Source organism: Canis lupus, chromosome 27 (assembly GCF_003254725.2).
Source record: "Canis lupus dingo isolate Sandy chromosome 27, ASM325472v2, whole genome shotgun sequence".
NCBI classification, from domain to species: domain Eukaryota; kingdom Metazoa; phylum Chordata; class Mammalia; order Carnivora; family Canidae; genus Canis; species Canis lupus.
This window is the reverse complement of record NC_064269.1, coordinates 43,826,532-43,840,881: the sequence shown is the minus strand read 5'-3', so window position 1 is coordinate 43,840,881 and position 14,350 is coordinate 43,826,532. Positions and strand designations below refer to the sequence as shown.

Below are 14,350 nucleotides of genomic sequence, written 5' to 3'. Positions count from 1 at the left end.
AGTTGTGTTTAGATCTTTCTCATCTAGTTCAGAAGCAATTTGTTTGTCGTTACGGCCAAAAGTACTTTTGAAATATGCTATTAAGTTCATCAAAGATGACTTGTAAAGAAGACCCCTGGCTTTTCCAGTAAATTCCTACCAAAATCTTACCGACAAGCATAATAATGCTCACATTAGGACTAAAATGGTCATCAGGACACCAGGAGCTGTGGCCAGATTACATCTGAAGTAAGGTAGGACCCTACTGGCTGTGTCTCCAAAGTTTTCTGCCCACATCCAACCATGAAAGCATGCATGTGGGAGGATTGCCTTCATGTGGCCTTATTATCACCAATGCTGTGGGACCTCCAAGGTCTCAAGTTTTAGATGCCTCAGAAGAAAGTTTTTTTGTTTTGTTTTGTTTTAAAGATCTTATTTGAGAGAGAGAGAGAGAGGGAGAGAGAGGGAGAGAGAGCATGTGAGTGCACGAGTCAGGGCAGGGGCAAAGGGAGAGGGAGAAGCAGACTCCCTGCTGCTGCTGAGCAGAGAGCTGGACACGGAACTCCATCCCAGGACTTTGGATCATGACCTGAGCCGAAGGTAGATGCCTAACCCCCTGAGCCAGGCCAGCCCCCCAGAAGAAGGTTCTGAAGACTCCTTTGGCTGACTAGTCGGGATGGCCCTCATCAGCTCCCAGTGGACTCATTGTACCTGCCTCCCAGGGCACCTCTTCTGTCACCAGCCTTAACTTGCTCCAGCCTCTCCCACATACCTCTGTTTCTTCAGGTGTGGTCTCGGGATGACCTGTGGAAGAATCACCTGGGTGCTTGGCAAAAATGCATTTTCCAGGGGGAAGGATGTGAAATCTCCCTATTCTATCCCAGAGGTTTCTTCCTAAAACTGTAATTTGATCATATTGCTTGCTATCTGTTGCATCAAGAGTCCAGTCCCAAATTCTTGCTATAGAACCATAAGCCTGCAGGGTCGCCAGTGACTCCTCAAGATCCATCTCCTGCCACTTCTCATCCTTCCAATCCCAGCCTCCTATGCTGGTCATATGCAATTTTCACTCTTTTGTGCCCGTACTATATCCCCAGGCCTATAATGTGCTTCCCTCCCAGCTTGATTGGAGAACTCTTTCTCACCCCTCAAGGCCTGGCTCAATCGAACTTTGTAGAACTTTCCATTATTTTCTCCTATGTGTCCCCACAACATGTTGTAGGAGGCTCTGGTTTTAGGGCTTCTGGCACTGTCTTATAATACTGTCTTATAATATCTTCCCTGCCTCCCCCCTCTCCTTAGAAGGATCTCCTAGTTGTGGGTGGTTGGGGTGGCATTGAACTGACCGGCATGAAAGTATGTGTTGAGTTTCTACTAGGTGCCCAGCTTTGTGAGAGGGGCTGAGGATATGGCAACGAACCAAGTTTGGTGCCACTCACAAGCTCACAGCCTCGTGGGGAAAAGAAACAATTAGGAAGTAATTACCATAATGGGGGATGAATGTTTTGATAGGAAAAGTACCTAAAACAGGTTGAGCGGTGAAGGATCCAAATCAAAAGGATCTAACCTGCCCTTGGAGTCAGAGACTGCTTCCCAGACAGCCAGGACTTTGCTTTTCTAGCTGTTGGTTGCACACTGGGAGGTCCCAAACACATTTTCTTATGTGTGATTTGAATGAGGATGATCCTGAAATAGTTGATCCAGACCCACAGGCCCAACTATCTCTCATCAGCAGACATCTCAACCCAGCACATCTAAAACTAAACATCTTCCTTTTCAAACCTACTCTACCTGCCCAAATAATCTACAGCTTCCATAAAAAGCTCCCCCTGGTTGGCCAAACAATAAGCCTTGGAGTTATGTATGATTTCTCTTGCTCTCTTATTAAACCCTATGCCCAACCAGAGCATCTCAGCCCATCAATACTACTTTCTAGATTTCACATGTTTTTTGCCCCCCTCCATTCCTACTACTAGCTCTGCCTTAAATCAATCCTTATCATTTGTAACTTTGACTCAATTTCAATCAAGTCGGTGATTTTTCAAATGTGGAAATCTGATTTTATCACTTTCTCAGTCACAATTCTCCAATGACTCTTGCCTATAGGTTAAAATCTAAAGTCTGTCACACATCAGCCAGAACCCTTGGCAATCAGCCCTGCCTTTCCTCTCTACTGCCGCCTCCCCTTAACCTGCATATGCCAGCAGCCCTGCACCCCTGAAGCTTCCTTCCAACCTCTCCTGCCCTCCTCCAGAAATGGGGAAGGACCCCTGGATTTAGGGGTCCAGTGCAAAGGATTCTTGGAAGTACCTGATGGCCTGCGACTTAAGGACAGTTCACGGTGCCTGGTGTCAAAAATGCCAAAAGTATAATGAATACTGTTTTGCTCAGATGAAAATGTTCCTGACTTTCAAAAGGCACATTGTTTGCATTAAAATGTTTCCTGTGTCAGGTTGTAAAAGGCGCAGGAGGAAACTTTTTGGGATGATGAAAGGTTCTGTATCTTGACTGTGGTCGTGATTTCATGGGGTTTATATCTGTCAAAACTCACCATATTGTATACCTTATTATTTTTTAAAAGATTTTATTTATTTATTTGACAGAAAGAGAGCACGAGCAGGGCGAGAGAGTCAGGGAGAAGGAGAAGCAGACTCCTCACAGAGCAGAGAACCTGACACAGGGCTCAATCCCAGGGCCCCGGGACCATGACCTGAGCTGAAGGCAGATGCTCAACTGAATGAGCCACCCAGGTGCCCCTATATTGTATATTTTAAATGAGTGAAATTTGTTCTACACGAATTGTATCTCAGTACAGTTGTTATAAAATTTGTTCCCTCCATCAAAACTAACTGTTTCATGAATGATCATACTGTTACCTTGAAATGCTCTATCCCAGGACACCTGGGTGGCTCAGTTGGTTAGGTGTCTGGCTCCACACTCAGTGCAGAGTCTGCTTGGATTGTCTCTACTCCTCTGCCCCTCCCCATGCTCATGCTCTCTCTCTCAAATAAATGAATGAGGTCTTGAAAAAAAAATTAAGTCCTCATTGAATTAAAAGGAAAATAAAATAAAATGCTCTATCCTGCCTACCTGCCTGTAAATCTTCTTTCATCTTCACTACTTCATGAAGCCTTTCCTGACTCCCCCAGGCAAACTTAGGTGTTATTTCTTCTGTCGCCTTCAGTTTTGGTCATCCCTCCCCATCTTTGATGGTGAGGCCTCTGAAATCCCCTTGGTAGAAGAATTTCCAGTTATGGAATTTATAGAAATGCCAGGCTCAGAGTGGTGAGGTCTCAAGTAACCACATTACAGAACTGTCTTCATTTTGGTGACCCCTACATTCAGGGAAGCGCCTGGTGTGTCGCAGGTGTTCAGTAAGTATCTGAGAAACACGTGAAGGAGAAGGTACATACTTGTACACAAGGCTCAAGTGAGTCTGACTTGAAGGAGGTAGATGAAGCTCTTAGTTATGACCATAAATGGAATAGGGATGATCTCGCATGAACCTTACTAGTGAGAAATCTATTCAGAGCCCAGATTTATTAATAAGTCACTCTTTGATAACTGCAATATCTCTGCCCCATGGTAACCATTTCAAAGTTTAATTAGAATATTTCAAGTATCTTTTTAAAAGTTTATGCAATTGATGAGGTATGTTATTAAGCTTTGCTGATCAAAAAGTAAGCGTCTCACAACTACTGCCATAAAAAACATGCTTTTGGAGATATACACAAGTATATATAAAAATCTAAGATATTTACAAGATTCAAAAACAGTTAATGAAGGACTGTTCAGTCATAGCAATGACCAATTATTAGTAATGAAGGACTGTCACACGAGATTTCAGAGACCTCACCATGAAGGATAACAAGGATGACAACAATGGCATATCTAGTTTGCCACTGTCTCAAAGGGATCTCTCACTCAAGATTCAGCAGACAGGGGAAGAGGAGCCGCTGTGACAATGCTGGCATCTGTACTTGCCCCTGGCGCCACCACTCCCCCATACCCCCGGCCCCGGGCATCACCACAACCACTCTGGAGACCACCGGAGGAGTAAACATCAAGAGACAGAGGAGAATTAATACCATTTGGTCTCCATGACCATATCATCAAAAATTTATCGAATGTTTAGTGTATGCTCCAACTAAAATAGGCAAAATAGTCAAGAACCTTGGGTTCTATTCTGCTTTGCTCATTCAGTCCCTGGCCTAGCTTGATTGACCTTCCCTTGTTTCTTTTTTTTTTTTTTCACTTGAAAAACCTGAAAAATATTATACATAACCCTTGCCATTAGGAAATCCAGGAAAGACTATAAGAGTGAAAATACGGTGCAATTCAACAAGGATGCATTGCAGGTGTAGAGCATGCAGGTGTAGGGCATGCAGCTGGTGCCCCCGCCCCCAGGCCCCCCACTTCAGGGCATAGGAGCCCACCTTTCAACTGGACATTGCTTAGCAAAGCCCTCTTTGCTCTTCCTAGTAGGACTTAAGCACTGGGAAGCAAAGCTCCCTGGGACACCCTCAGCCAATGACAGAGAGGGCTCAACCTCAAAGGGCCCAATGGTAACCAGCTCAGTGGCCCACCTGTTACTGGCCACCTTCCCTTCGCCGCCTCACTCTCCCACTGCCTGACCACTGGTTCTCTCACCACGCGAACAATCTACACAAACCATCACTACCTTTCCTCAACTTAGAAAGATAAGAAAAATGAAAAGGAGAAAAATGAGAAGGCAAGACAGAGACAGGATGAGTCAGGCTATCTCATTACTTTGACTTACAGACACGGTCTCCATAAATACATACACATATGCACATAAAGACAACATCGATTCTGTTAGCACACATAAAGATGCACCTTTTTTTTCTTCTTCTGTTCCACAGTTCTGTAGGAATTTTACTGTGTTCTTTATCCCTCACCCTTACGAAGATGTTTTTTAAGATTATTATGATTATGGTATTAAAGGTAATTATTCTAGGTTATTCTTAATGTCTCAGGGCTATACTTTGTACTGCCCAGCCCAAAGTCAACTCAGGGAAGCACATTTTAATTATAGAAATATATGTATGTTTATATATACATGCATATGTACATACATGTATATATGTATGGATATATATACACATAAAATGATGACATATATATATAATGATTATACATCTTTCTGAGAGAGCAAACTAAGATTACACAGTGATAGCCGGACACACAAGAAATTCACAACCCCTCAAAGAAAAGATGTCTGGATGGCTTGCCTAGCAATTCCCCACTGAGATATAAGACTGTCCCTATGTTTCCTCCCCTGTTCCTTCCCTGAAACACTTGAAGTCACTTGACAAATCATTATCATTCATTAATAATGTTTCCTGAGTGCCCATATGTGAAAGAAATCCACTGCACACTTCACAGTTACAATTCTCTTCCCCACAGAGCTTTCGTTTTAATGGAAACTATAGAATATGTATGTCTTCCTCTCACATATTCTGTTTGGGTTTGTTGTTGTTTCCTGTCTTTCTCTCTTCTCTCTCTCTGGTCCAGAGGAATGATTTCCTGGTTTACAATCTAAGCTGGATCGGGGACCTGGGTGGCTCAGCGGGTGAGCATCTACCTTTCGCTCAGGTCATGATCCCAGGACCCTGAGATCGAGTCCCACATCAGGCTCTTCACAGGGAGCCTGCTTCTCCATCTCCCTACATCTCTGCCTCTCTCTGTGTCTCTCATGAATAAATAAATAAAATCTTAAAAAACCCACAATCTAAGCTGGATCATTTCACTTCCACGAGTCAGGGAACCTTTTGTGAACATACAAGAGGACGGGGGATAAGGGGTGTAAGGAAGCAGAGCAGAGGTGAAGGGAACCGGCTAGCAGTGATGGCTGCCCCTCCTCAGCACGGAGGAAGCTTCCTGGTGGCAGGCCATCATAGGCAGGGGTCAAGGAAGAATCACTGGTGCAGAAAGAGCATACATCAAAGAGGCCAAACTGATAACAAGAAACGACTGTCTCATCATCACACCTTACATTGCCTTTTCTCAAATTACCTTGTCAGCTTGAGGGGACCCAACTCTCCTGGTCCCCATTTCAGAGCTGCAGATACTGGTTTCTGCACTACACAGCTTAAGAAGTCGGGAGAGGTGGAACCTCATTCTCTCTTCCACAACTCTCTACTAGGTCTCCCTTAGTCCAGCCAGGATGGTTGAGGTGTTAGAGAACTTTACCTCTTTTGATTGTTCTAAAAACTGCTGCCAGTGCCCAAGAACCCTCTCTCTGTAACCCAAAGGACCTTCTGGCTTGGACTCTAGTAGAAGGGTCCCAAGGCGTGAGCTTGCCTATATGCTGAACCTGGCTTATTTGGCCTTTTGGTGTAGAGACCCTTCCTTAAAACACGAGAGTATCATTCAGTGATGTAGACAGTTTGATGGGCAGACCTGATAGTGCATCAGAAAGATCTAGAGCAAAAAAATAAAATAAAAATAGAAAGATCTAGAGATGGTGATGATCTAGTCCAGTGGTTTTAAACTTTTTTTTTTAAGAACTACAACTTTTTTTTTTTTTTACTAAAATTGTATGCTGAAACACATGAAATAAAAACATTTATGCAGGTGAAACTTGGGAAAGGGAAAGGATCTCCACACTAGCCCCTTAGTAAGAACTATCTCAAGAACCACCTGTCCAGCCTGGCCCATCCATCTTATAGGCAACAGAATGGGTGCACAGAGAAGTCAGGCAAACGGCCCAGGGTTGCAGAATTAGGGACCAATCAACTTTCTAGATGCTTAATCTCTTGCTCTTTCTATACAGTATTCTGTCTTGGAGAATTTTCTGAGCCTACAAAACTGCACGTGGCACTATTAAGCTACAAAAATTACTGACTCAATGCTTTCATTCAAGAATCACTCCTGTTCACATCCTCTGAATAAGAAGTTTGGAGTTCTTTGTGCCACATTAACTCTGATTGGTAACTCTGAATTCCCTGCTGGCAGAAGTAATACAGGTCAGATTCTATTAAACACATATCACTACAATAAAAAAAATTAGAATCCAGCTCATAGTCTACAAACTTCAGGAAGATTTAATCAGCAAAAGTTTAGTGCTGTATCACCAAGGAATTTGGATAGTGTTTTTGATGTTACTGTAAAAAGACTGCCTATGGAGGCACCTGGGTGGCTCAGTCAGTGAAGCATCTGACTCTTGATTTCTGCTCAGGTCATGATGTCAGGGTCATGACACTGAGCTCCACATCAGGCTCTGTGCTGAGCATGGCGCCTGCTTGGGATTTTCTCTCCCTCTGCTCCTCTTCCTGCTTGCTTGCACGAGCTCTTTCTCGAAATAAATAAAATCTTAAAAAAAAAAGGATTTTTGTCTATAGTGTGTGTGTGTGTGTGTGTGTGTGTGTGTATTGACCTCGTGGTGATAGATCCAATAATTCAGACAACAGATGGCTTCCAAGTACCTCACCATAAAAGTGGCTGCATATTACACAACTCAACACTGAAACACCCCTCCCCGAGACCCCCTCACTTCATTCAGTTTTCCTAGGTAGTCAGGCAATTTGCTACCCTGGCATAAGAAGAAAAAAAACTGTCGGCACTCCCAAGGCCCACCCATGGCCTCAATGGGACCCCTTTGGGAGTGGAGTCTCCAGCCCAGCTTCATTGGGAAGGAGTCTTAGTTATTTACAAAACCAGAGTCCTAAAAACAAAACAAAACAAAACAAACAAACAAACCACAAAAAAACAGAATCCTTAAAGTAATTCTGTTCAAGACCCTTTAAAAGAAGGGAGGATAGGGGCTTCTGGGTGGCTCAGTGGTTGAGTATCTGCCTTCGGCTCAGATTGTGATCCTGGGGTCCTGGGATCGAGTCCTACATCGGGCGCCCCACCGGGAGCCTGCTTCTCCCTCTGCCTATGTCTCTGCCTCTTTCTGTCTCTCATGAAAAAAATAAATAAAATCTTTAAAAAAATTTTTTTAAGTAAAAGAAAGGAGGATAAGTAAGAATTCAAAACCAATGTATGTACATATTTGAAAAATTCAGGGACAGGATGGAAGTGTGCTTGGAAGTAGGAGGAGGCAGGGTATGAGAATGGAAGGCTGGCCCCTCTGCAAAAGAACCTGTGAGTACAGGCCCCGCTTACTCACTCCTCTGCCCCTGAGGCTGGATGGGGGAGGGGTGACCTTAAAGTTCAGAAAGGATTGATCTCCGAAGCAATGAAAAGGAGGCCATAAGGAATGAGGAAATTGTCGACATGGAGAATACATTCAAGGCCAAGATCCAAGTAAAACATCAAACTGGAAAGAAAAAAATAACAAAAACATTTGAGATGACAAAGCTGAAACTCTGTCTCTGGGATGTGGCTACTTGGGTTTCTCTCTCATGCCTGACAGCTAGGATCAGACCCCTGCCATTTCTAGACACGGAGTCTCTGACACGTAATGCCTCTGGTACAGATGAAACCCGCTCACTGTGCAAGTGATCTGGGCTGGGGACTAGGTGTGTGGGGCCAACTCACACCCTCTACTCGGGTTTCCCAGCCATTGGCTCGTATTTGAAACTTAGTAGTAGAACAGTTCATGCTAGGACACTCTCTGAACTCTGCTTGCCCTGGTGCTAGCATTCTGCCCTACAAAGGGAGGGCATTCTAAAAGCACTTTTTTTTCTAAAAGCATTTTTACAAAGGCACGGGAAAGAAGATGAAACACTTGTAAAAGCTTTTGATAGCACTGAGTCATGCTCAGAGAAGCATACAAGTAGTCAGGGTACTGTATGTTCTGAAACACACACAATAACACTCTCAGTGGGTCAACTTCCCTATTACCTCGTGGGGCAGCAAGGCTGACTTACAGCTACCATCTAAGCTGAGGTTTCTGGAACTTTTAAATCCCTTTGCACTCAATATTGTTTTGGGGTGATTTACAGCTTCTGAAGAGAACCAAGCACTGAAGACAGAGCTGGGGTTTAAAGCTCAGTTATGTCAGGGATCCCTGGGTGGCTCAGCAGTTTGGTGCCTGCCTTCGGCTCAGGGCGTGGTCCTGGAGACCCGGGATTGGTCCCGTCGGGCTCCCTGCATGGGGCCTGCTTCTCCCTCTGCCTGTGTCTCTGGCTCTCTCTCTCTCTGTGTGTCTATCATGAATAAATAAATAAAATCTTAAAAAAAAACCACCTCAGTTATGTCAATTACTGGCTGCACAGCCCTGAACAAATTATCTAACCTCTGGCCCTCAGTTTCCTCATCTGTAAAATGGGAGTATTAAAACCTGCTTCATAGGGTTATAGTTGAGATCAGTGAAATGAGATGATGTATGCAAACCATCTACTACAGTGCCTGGTACATGGCAGATGCTTCGTGCATTCAACCAATATTAACTGACACCTTACTATTTGCCAGGCCTTATGCCAGGTAAGCAAAGACAGATGTAGTAACTGCCCTCTTGGAGCTTTCCATATGGCCACTAGCCTATTGACTCAACAGTAGCACCTACTCTGAATTTCTTGTCTAGACTGATGAAGACTGATGGTAGCACATAGTTACAAAGATAAGAGAGATACAGACTCTGCTCCTCAGCTTCAATCTGACTGAGAAGGTAAGAGAACCATATCACTGGATGGCTCTGCTACTAATTATGTGACTTGGGCAATTCATACAACAATTTTGGAGCTCAGCTTCCTTGTAAGTAAAATAAGGAGGTTGGACTGGATGATTGGTTCTCAAACTTGACTGGCCATCAGAATCTCTGGAGGACCTTTTGGAAGTACAGACTCCAGGCCCCCACCCACACCTGCTGGTCAGAATCTTGAAGTGTGGGGCTCAGGGATCTATCACAGTTTTTAAAATGCCCCCATGTGGTCAAATGCAGACCTCTTGGTCTTGGCCCATCTGTAAGATGCCTTCTAACAGGAGTACAGTTCTGTGATACATCACTGTCACGGGAAGCGGAAGCGAACAGTGCCATGGAGGAGGCACCGAGTGCAGAACCAGGGTTAGGAGAAGGCAGACATCAGTGGGGTGGTGGCAGTGTGGATGTGAACTTGAGAGAGGCCATAGCCGAGGGCGAGAAACTGAACTTGCAGAGGCTGGGAAAGGAAAGAGTGTAGAGAAGGGAAGCCAAACATTGGGCCAGAGGACAGATGCTTGGATGGGAATAAATGGCTCAGAGGTTGGGAAGGCAGACTGAGACCAACTTGACTAATTATTTCATCCATCCATTTATCCATCCATCCATAATGTGACCTTATTTGGAAATAGGAAGTTAAAGTAAGGTCATTAGGTTGGGCCCTAATCCAATATGACCAGTGTGCTTATAACAAGGGGAAATTCAGGGGCACCGGGGCGGGGTGGGGCTCAGCCTGGTAAGTGTCCGCCTTCAGCTCACGGTCCTGGGGCCCAGGCGCACATCGGGCTCCCTGCTCCGTGAGGAGCCTGCTTCTCCCTCTGCCCCTGCTGCTGCTCCTGCTCACGTGCTCTCATAAATAAAGTCTCTTAAAGGGGGCGGGGGAATTCAGACCGAAAGACACGCACGGAGAGAAGGCTATGTGCAGAGACACAGGGAGGCTGCTGTGTGAGGGTGGAGGAGTGGAATGCATCCCCAGACCCAGGACGCCAGAGACTGCTGCTAAACCACCAGCAGCTGGGACGGAGTCACAGAACAGATTCTGCCTCCCAGGCTGCAGCAGGACCATGGCTGCGGATGCCTTGATTTCAGACTCAAGAAGTGTGAGCCAAGAAATGTCCGCAGTTTTAAGTCCCCTTGTCTGTGGCACTTTGTTCCTGCAGCCCTAGGAAGTTAACACACAATGGAAGGGAAAGGAAATAGAGGCCAAAGAACTATGAGAGACTGTGGATTAGAGGCTGGACAACTCATTTTCTGAATTCAGAAAATTAGACGAACCCACTAATTATGTGCCAAGAATGGTGCCGGACACCTGTCATTGAGTATCATTCAGTAGCAACAGATATTGGCTGAGTAATTAATGAGATGTTGGGGGTCAAGGAGGAGGAAAGATGGGTTCTTGGGGAGGATGGTGGCATGTGGGAAGAAATGGAGGCTTTGTGTCAGACAAGTGAACTCCTCCTTCTGGAGGCAGCCAAAGCACAGAAGTGAAGCTCAGGAGAGAAGTCTGGGCAGAGATTAAGTTTTGGGAATCACTCTTATAGCAACAATAGGTTAGATGCCATAAGAAAAAATCTTCTAGGAAAAGGAAAGATCTGAAGGCAGACTTACTGTAAGTCAGGGTCAGAAGAGGATGAAGAAAGAGGAGAGGACATAGGCGAGTCTGGTGGCACAGAAGCCAGGAGAGATGTGGAGGGATAGGCCCTATCTATGACAGAAACAGAAAGAAAGACATGGGTTTGGGCATATTTCAAGCTATTCTCTTTTCATATAACAGTAGTTTTGTTGTTTGGGGTTTTTTTCTTTTAACATAAATCCACACAAGTCTTGAATGGTTTTAAATGGAGAAGCTTTTGAATTTCTTAAATTCAAGAAGAGTTCTGGGACGAAAAAGTGTTAGTGTTAATTTCCTGAGTGTTTTAATAGCAACTTTAACCTGAAAAGCTCAAAGAGTGTTGGGTCAGACAAATGATCTAGTAGTGAGGATAACATCCCAATGTCATAGATATGAAGGCTCAGAGAAGTAAAGGTTTGTGGCTCCATTGACCCAGAACATCAGGTTCCAGTGAAGAGCTGATTCTGATTCTTGGGCAAATATTCCGATCCAAGCACCAGCTGGCTCACCTGTTGATTCATTCATTGAGTACACTGCTGACCACCGCACTGCAGCAGAGAACAAGGATAAATGAAGTCACCAAGGAGCTCACAGTCCAATGGGGAAGAGAAACACTACCAGGTGTTAAAAGCCTTCACTAGGGAATCCCTGGGAGGCGTAGCAGTTTGGTGCCTGCCTTCAGCCCAGGGCGTGATCCTGGAGTTCCAAGATTGAGTCCCGCATCAGGTTCGCAGCATGGAGCCTGCTTCTTCCTCTGCCTGTGTCTCTGCCTCTCTTTCTGTGTCTCTCATGAACAAATAGATAAAATCTTAAAAAAAAAAAAAAAAAGCCTTCACTAAAGAAACTTTAAAAAACAATAGTGTTCAATGATGACTGACTGGATAAGCAAAATGTGGTTCATGCATACATGACACGCAGATGACCTCTGAAGACATCATGCTAAGTGAAAATAAGGCAGACACAAAAAGACAATTATTGTATAATTCCACTTATATGAAGTACCCAGTGGCATCACGTTCACAGAGGCAGAAGGCAAAATGGTGGTTGCCAGGGGCTGGAGGGAGGAGACAGGATTGGGTAGAGTTTCAGCTGGGGATGACAAAAGTTCTGGGGGTGGATGGTGGTGATGGTTTTGCACAACAGCATGAATATACTAAAACCACAGAACTGTACACTTAATGGTAAATTTTACATCATATACATTAACAATTTTGTTATCATGTGTTTTTTTTTTTTTTTTTAAGATTTTTATTTATTTACTTGAGAGAGAGAGGGAGTGAGCATGAGCAGTGGGGAGAGGCAGAGGGAGGGAGAGGAGCAGGCTCCCCGCCCAGTGCAGAGCCTGACACAGGCCTCAATCCCACGATCCCGAGATCACAACCCTGAGATCATGACCCGAGCCGAAACCAAGAGTCAGATGCTCAACTGACAGGCAAGAGATGGCATCCTAAATTTCTTTCTTTTTTTTTTTTTAATTTTTATTTATTTATGATAGGCACACAGAGAGAGAGAGAGAGAGAGAGAGAGGCAGAGACACAGGCAGAGGGAAAAGCAGGCTCCATGCACCGGGAGCCTGACATGGGATTCGATCCTGAGTCTCCAGGATCGTGCCCTGGGCCAAACGCAGGCGCCAAACCACTGCGCCACCCAGGGATCCCTAAATTTCTTTCTAATACACAGAATAGGTATGGAGAAGTTGAGTGCTGAATACGAAGTCAGTGTCAGGGTTAAGTAAAGAGCAGGTTTTAGCTGCTATTCCAGTACATCCTACATCTTTTTTATTACAACTAATTAGCATTTGCCTATTTAAAAGTAACTTTTGGGTTTTACTTTATCACCTGTTTCCTTTTAGAAATGTTAGAAAACAAGAAGTGGGAATAAATAAGACTGAAAATTCTCTTACCCAGAGAGAACTACCATTAACGCTCCGGCATAGCACCTTTTAGCTGGAAAATGTCCTCTCTTCATTTTTTTTTAAAGTTCAATCCTTTAAATTCAATCCTTTAAATTCAATCCATTCTCCCTCAGTACAAATGGCAAACTGTGATCTAGCAGGAAAGGGTCAGGCGACTTTCTCAGCACCTCATAGTCTGTCAGGAGGGAGGTCAGAATTGCAATTCAATTCTAACTCAGCCATCCGAGCCTCTCTGCCACTGCCACGACTATCTGGATGATTAGAGTCATCACCTACCACAGCCAGAGCCCCTGGCTAAAAATACACCCTCCTCTGAGATGGTTTCCGTCATTTAGATGTTTGAGAGCCAGCCAGAGCCTGGCCTGGGCACTAAGCGAACATCTGGGTGAGGCACTGACCACAGAACCACCGGGCAGCTGGAAGCCATATGGGCATGGAGCCTATGCAGCTGGTGAGGCCACCCTCACCTCCCTCCACCTCCTCATGCTGCCCGTTGGGCCTTCAAAGCCCTCCCCCCTCTCTTTTGCCAGATCACAGCTCTTTGCTTCTCTGCCCTACCTCACTTCCCTACTCTGTCCCAGAGGATAATTTCTCCTGCCTTCTCTGTTCCTGCTTCCCTGCCACACCTCCATGGTCTTTCCCTTCCACTCTACCCTGCATCTGGAAGAGTTTTTCCCTCTCTTGCTTGCCAGCCTGATGGCTTCCTCCAAGTGCTTCCTCAAAAACCATTTATCTCTGAAAGGCTTCCATGGATTTCCCACACTGGTGGCTTCCCTGCCACTTCCCTTGACTGGGTAGCCTCACCCGAGAAGGATCATTCATTTAAACCAAACTCACCAAAATCTACACAGGTGTGATGCTACGGGCACAGTGTGCTGCAGTGGGCACAGAAGTGAATGAGAAGGGGTGTTTTCCCTCAAGGGCCCAAGTCTGGTGAAGAAACAAACAAAAAGTAAATAGTTAAAGGAATGTGCTAGGTTGTGTGTTAGAATTTGGGCGGACAATTTTGTTAGAATTTTGGGAGCTTCAAGGAGAAAGTAATTTTGCCCAAGGAGGCCAGGAGGCATGAGAAGAGGGCTCCTCTGAATGAATCTAGTGGTAAATGTGGTCATCTGATGGGCTTGCAAAGTGCAAAAGGGCACTGTCAATAGGGGAGGAGGGAACGTGCAAAGGTCCAGGGCAGAATAACTCAGGCAGGAAGGGCTTGGAACTCCACATTTGGGGGTGAGGCTCCAGC

The 14,350-nt window shown here is 44.9% G+C and overlaps 1 protein-coding gene and 1 long non-coding RNA gene across 2 annotated transcripts in view; both read right to left on the bottom strand.

The window, feature by feature from the left end:
- Positions 1-14,350, bottom strand: part of WNT5B (Wnt family member 5B) — a 109,048-nt gene that overhangs the window by 73,109 nt on the left and 21,589 nt on the right. The gene's annotated exons all lie outside the window — the stretch shown is intronic.
- Positions 11,478-13,585, bottom strand: LOC112668995 (uncharacterized). Its single transcript, XR_003141988.3, has 2 exons — positions 13,102-13,585; positions 11,478-11,746 (listed from the first exon to the last, which is right to left on the bottom strand). It is a non-coding gene; the product is annotated as an uncharacterized LOC112668995 (long non-coding RNA).